The sequence below is a fragment of the Lacerta agilis genome, chromosome 6, assembly GCF_009819535.1.
Source record: "Lacerta agilis isolate rLacAgi1 chromosome 6, rLacAgi1.pri, whole genome shotgun sequence".
Taxonomy (NCBI): domain Eukaryota; kingdom Metazoa; phylum Chordata; class Lepidosauria; order Squamata; family Lacertidae; genus Lacerta; species Lacerta agilis.
Genome location: NC_046317.1, coordinates 77,672,216 through 77,678,695, shown reverse-complemented (window position 1 = coordinate 77,678,695; position 6,480 = coordinate 77,672,216).

Below are 6,480 nucleotides of genomic sequence, written 5' to 3'. Positions count from 1 at the left end.
GCTTAACACTGTTTCATCTTCAATTATTACAAGCTGAAGATTTTCACAGTGCACAGCAACATCATTTTCTCTGACTGTTCTTGTGTTCTACTTTTAATCCTACCTGATGAAAAATGTTGATCAACTGTAATTTTTGCCCATTTCTTTGTAACATTTTTGTTGGACCTATTAAATGTATAAAAGTAACCTACTGTTACTTTTTGGATTCCACCTTCCACTCCAAATGGACCAACATGGCAGCCTGCCATGATGTACCTTTAGGTTGTTGCACCTTTCCTGGAATGTGAATTCATTTTCTGAAAGGGCAATTTCTTTCTCTCTCAGTTCTTTGACTGATGTTTGAAAGCAAAGATTACTGACAATGTTCACTCATGTCAGTAACATGCTCACCATCTGCAAGAGGAGGAAGATCTGGCTGTTTCCTTATAGCTTGGTCTAACAAATTACTTACTGGGTATTAAGAAATAATTGGGCATCACAAGGGGAGACATCTTATGATAAGATTTAAACTGCTTTACTTCAAAGTGATTACATTCTTAGGACTCAACCAAGTTGGCACATTACCTCGCAGAACCTCTTCAAAATGAGGGGATACACAGAGTAACTTTCTCATAATCTATTATAGAATTTCCTAAAGTTTGACATTGCCAACATATTTTCACTGTGAGTGTGCCACATGCAAGCCCCAAATAAAGGGCCCCATTGGGGGCGAATAACGGCCTCCTAAAACAGGATTGCCTGGGCGAAACAGGTGAAAAACGCCGGCACCCTGTCTACATCCTAATTAACATTTGTCTGGAAAATCATCTACTCTTCACTTACAGGTAGGTAGCCGTGTTGGTCTGCCATAGTCAAAACAAAATAAAAATAATTTTAAAAAATCCTTCTAGTAGCACCTTAGAGACCAACTACATTTGTTCTTGGTATGAGCTTTCGTACACACGAAAGCTCATACCAAGAACAAACTTAGTTGGTCTCTAAGGTGCTACTGGAATGATTTTTTTATTTATATTTATATTTTGTTTTGATCTACTCTTCACATTATTGGAAATCTCAGTGAACATACCTTCATTGATATCTTCAAGTATCAAAAGGAAATCTAAAGACTGTGTTTAACATCTGTAAGACTGTTTTAGACTTGTCGGGTTAAAAGTCTTTGTGGCTTTTGTATAAGACTTTATATATACTTTTCAGAATTTTGATGATCAATATATGATAAAGAATATATTATTGACTTGGGGATTATTGTGCGCTGCTAACGTGTTGCATATATTATACTAGAACATATTTTCACTGGCAGACAAGATTTGTTTTTAAAAAGAGCCATCTAATCTTAAATACATGGGTTAAAAAAGAAAGAAAGAATCAAGGCTTAAATTTCTAATCAGCCCCTTACTCAAGTCACAGTGTTCTCGAAGCGACTAGCATGTTGTTGTTGTTGTTCAGTCGTTCAGTCGTGTCCGACTCTTCGTGACCCCATGGACCAGAGCACGCCAGGCACGCCTATCCTTCACTGCCTCCCGCAGTTTGGCCAAACTCATGTTAGTAGCTTCGAGAATACTGTCCAACCATCTCATCCTTTTTCGTCCCCTTCTCCTTGTGCCCTCCATCTTTCCCAACATCAGGGTCTTTTCCAGGGAGTCTTCTCTTCTCATGAGGTGGCCAAAGTACTGGAGCCTCAACTTCAGGATCTGTCCTTCTAGTGAGCACTCAGGGCTGATTTCTTTAAGAAGGGATAGGTTTGATCTTCTTGCAGTCCATGGGACTCTCAAGAGTCTCCTCCAGCACCATAATTCAAAAGCATCAATTCTTCGGCGATCAGCCTTCTTGATGGTCCAGCTCTCACTTCCGTACATTACTACTGGGAAAACCATAGCTTTAACTATACGGACCTTTGTCGGCAAGGTGATGTCTTTGCTTTTTAAGATGCTGTCTAGGTTTGTCATTGCTTTTCTCCCAAGAAGCAGGCGTCTTCTAATTTCGTGACTGCTGTCACCATCTGCAGTGATCATGGAACCCAAGAAAGTGAAATCTCTCACTGCCTCCATTTCTTCCCCTTCTATTTGCCAGGAGGTGATGGGACCAGTGGCCATGATCTTAGTTTTTTTGATGTTGAGCTTCAGACCATATTTTGCGCTTTCCTCTTTCACCCTTATTAAAAGGTTCTTCAATTCCTCCTCACTTTCTGCCATCAAGGTTGTATCATCAGCATATCTGAGGTTGTTGATATTTTTTCCGGCAATCTTAGTTCCGGCGACTAGCATGAGTTTGGCCAAACTGCGGGAGGCAGTGAAAGATAGGCTTGCCTCGCGTGCTCTGGTCCATGGGGTCACGAAGAGTTGGACACGACTGAACGACTGAACAACAACAAGTCACTGGAGGCTAAAATTTCTTAATTATCAGAACAGTTGAACAATGGAACCAATTACCTGGGGAGGATGTCTCCCATGCTGGGGGTCTTCAATCTTTGTATCCGATTTCCTACGATTTTCCAACTCCAAAGACTACCCATAGTGGGTACATGTAAGCCTCAGCCTCTCCTTATTTCTCCTGGGGAGTTAGGGGAGGGAAAACAGTAACCCAGAAGGAAGAAAAGAGAATCTTGTTTCTCTCCCACATTAAATGAAATATTCATTTCATATTCCCACTAATATATGTTGATATTTCTCTCGTTTCTCAGCGATGCCATTCTGGCTGCAATGGAATCGCCCACCAACCGAGTTTGCTATTAAGAGGAGTAATATTGTGGTAAATATCAAAAATCTAGTGAATACTTCACTGGCATATTTAGTAATCCTTAAGATGTTAGGTGGCCAATGGAAAATGTATTAAAAAGTTCACACATACACACAATTTACTGGTACTGGTAATTTTGAAACTAAGTTGGAGTTCCTCAGTAAGTGAGGAAATTCCCCCTCATTTTCCACCATTTATTGGTGAAGGCAGTGCGGGTGTTGGCACCTCAAATTTCAGGGGCACCCTGTGTGACACCAAAATCTGCTCCAACAACTTGATACCAAGGCTGAAGAGTACCAGCCTAAAGCACTTGAAATAAATCTGCTCCTGGGCAGATGAGCATCGGCATACCTATTGAAATAACATATTGGGCATTTTCTTGTGGATATGCAATGCCAGCCATCTTTTGTGTGTCACTGCCGAAACAGATCTACCCTCACTGTATTATTGAACTATCCCTCCATTTCCTGATTCTCTGGAGCTACACATGTAACTTGATTCCCCTCCCATCTACTCATCAAGCTAGACTTTGCACCCATGTCTTCAGGCAATCTCTCTCTTTACCACCAGATGGCAACATTTTGGTGGTTACTATTGATGACAACACCAACAACAATCACATTCAGCAGCCATACAAATTGAACCAGGCGGTGACAGCAGTCACGAAATTAGAAGATGCCTGCATCTTGGAAGAAAAGCAATGACAAACCTAGACAGCATCTTAAAAAGCAGAGACATCACCTTGCCGACAAAGGTCCGTATAGTTAAAGCTATGGTTTTCCCAGTAGTAATGTATGGAAGTGAGAGCTGGACCATAAAGAAGGCTGATCACTGAAGAATTGATGCTTTTGAATTGTTGGAGGTGGAGGAGACTCTTGAGAGTCCTATGGACTGCAAGAAGATCAAACCTATCCATTCTGAAGGAAATCAGCCCTGAGTGCTCACTGGAAGGACAGATCCTGAAGCTGAGGCTCCAATACTTTGGCCACCTCATGAGAAGAGAAGACTCCCCGGAAAAGACCCTTTCAGCTGATCACCCATTCCCACCACCCTTCTGAGCAATACCCCTCCCCACTCCCTCACTATATTTAAGGATCTGGTGACTTCTGTTTCAGTGTATCTGAAGAAGTGTGCATGCACACGAAAGCTCATACCAGGAACAAACTCAGTTGGTCTCTAAGGTGCTACTAGAAAGAATTTTCGATTTGTTTTGACTATGGCAGACCAACACGGCTACCCACCTGTAACTGGAAAAGACCCTGACGTTGGGAAAGATGGAGGGCACAAGGAGAAGGGGATGACAGAGGACAAGATGGTTGGACAGTGTTCTTGAAGCTACCAACATGAGTCTGACCAAACTGGGAGGCAGTGAAAGACAGGAGTGCCTGGCGTGCTCTGGTTCATGGGTTCACGAAGAGTCGGTCACGACTACTAAACAACAACAACAACAATTTGGCTTTATATTACACACAATTCTGTTTTAATTCTGTGCTGGGTGGGGACATTACTGGCCTCAGTTATGGTTGGACGGCTAGTATTCTGAATGAGAGTTCACAGTTTGATGACTTCAAGCAGCTTTCAAGGTTTGTTTGAGTGCAAACATGAAATACGGCAAATGCAAAATACCGTGGGGGCACATTCTGTCTAACTAGCTCCAATCACAACTCTTCCTTGCAGTTTTATTCGCATCTTTCATAAATAATGTGTTCCCAGACATTAATGCTTCCTGCAGGCCATGGCAAGTTTGCCAACCTAATTGGTATTACAATTTAAATGACAACTGAATGTGGGAGTTACTCCACCCTGGCTAATTTATTTTTCTCTAGGGAACAGAATGAGCTGCTTGTAAAGCAGAAGATGGGACGCCTGGTTGCCTTGTAACCTTGTTTGGCTTGCCAATTGGCCCAAAATAGATGACTTAGGGTGTTTTCACACTGTTAAGAGCCCAGTGCCATAATGTCAATGTAAGGTGTTCATGTTTGCAGTCCTGCCCAGAGTTAAGTGAGGTTTAAATATAAGTCATATTGGGCTGAATTGCAACCCATCAGAGGCAAGAGAGAGAACAATATACACTGCCTTGAGCTTCTTGGTGGAAAGGGGAATAGAAATGTAAGAAATAAATGCTTCTACTTTTTCCTCTTCCTGTTTTACACAATGCTATATTGACTAGATTATAACAGGAAACAACCATATAAGAGTCTCTACTTAGACTTGGTTGAGATCTCTCTTCACCTAGGTCAAAAACCAATACTATTTGCTTATTTTATAGAAATACATTTTACATGTTTCAAAAAGAAATGTCGCATGATAAATCAGTAATAAAATAATAAAAATAATCAGCCTAAACCATGATTTAAAAGGCAGCAACAGCATCTATCTCAGTAGAAAGGTAGCTTCCTACCGAAAAAACAATTGCTTATCAGTGGGAAGAGACTGGGTAATCCCTGCTATGTAAAAACTTCCATGGTTTCAAGTTTGACAGCTTCCCCAACCCTCATTGACATATTCATGTTCCCACATTTCATTGTATTCCTGCATACTTTCCTCTTCCAAGGCTCCAGGAATTTGAGCTGTGAGTAAAACCACGTATGTAAACACAGCCAAGATTGCAGAACACCAGCTATCTGATTAGCTCAAAGAGAAAAACCTGAGGATCAAGTCATTGTGCAGTGCAGGTGAAAGGCCACCCAGCTCTCATGTGAAAAATAAGCAATGGGTGCAAGGTACACACCATTTGTTACACAAGTTGTGTATACAACTATCAGTCATGCAGAACTGGCTTCACCAAAGGCGGAAACAGTTTCTATATCATTTTAGGGATCCAAGGCAACACTAGCAATATTTCAGGTAGTGCCTGAGGATATTTTTGAAAACCCAATTAAGCTGTTGCAGGCACTAACTGCAATACATTTCACAGAAAACTCTGATGGGTCAGACCTGCTCCCTAAAATATGCAAAACGCCTACATGCACCCCAAAGGCAACAGGTGAGGAAGAATGCAATCCTACCCATCCATACAAAATCCAAGCACCCTTAATTTTTAAGGGGGGGAGTGCAGGGGCCTTGGCACGCTTGGGGGGGGGTACCATAGTGCCACAGGTGCCACCTTGGGAACCCCAGATATAGTACCAAAGGATCTGGAAGGATCTGGATAGCATGAGAGCTATGGAAGGCTGCTTTGTTATAGCATGCATTGCTATCCTTATCTGCAAGAATTTGTCTTATCTTTTAAATCCATCTAAATTTATGTAGCCATCATAATATTTTGTAGCAGTAAAGTCCATAGGCTTAATTATATGTACTTTTTCTTGTCTGTCTCTCCCCACCATTCTGCTACACTGAACTATGTAGTGTACTGGATACAGTATGAGAAAAAAAGAAAAACACTCCACACTATCTATCTTTACCAATCCAACACTTTTCTTTTCTTTCCCCTTTTCAAAACTAAAAGTCCTGGGTAAATAAATACCTTTCTCATAGTGGAGTTATTCTCATCCAGGTGATGGGGTGGACTTTGGCCCACCAGCTGTTGTTGAAACACAGTTGCCATCATCCCTGGTCATTGGCTGTGCCTGCTGGGGCTGATGGGAGATAGCTGTAGTTCATCAACATCTGGAGGATTAAATGTTTTCCATACTGCTCCAGCCCCTTAATCATTTTGATGGCCTTTTCTGCATACTTTTAGCTCTGTAATATGCTTTTTGAGACGCAGAGCCAGAACTTTGCTCAATATTCCAAACACAA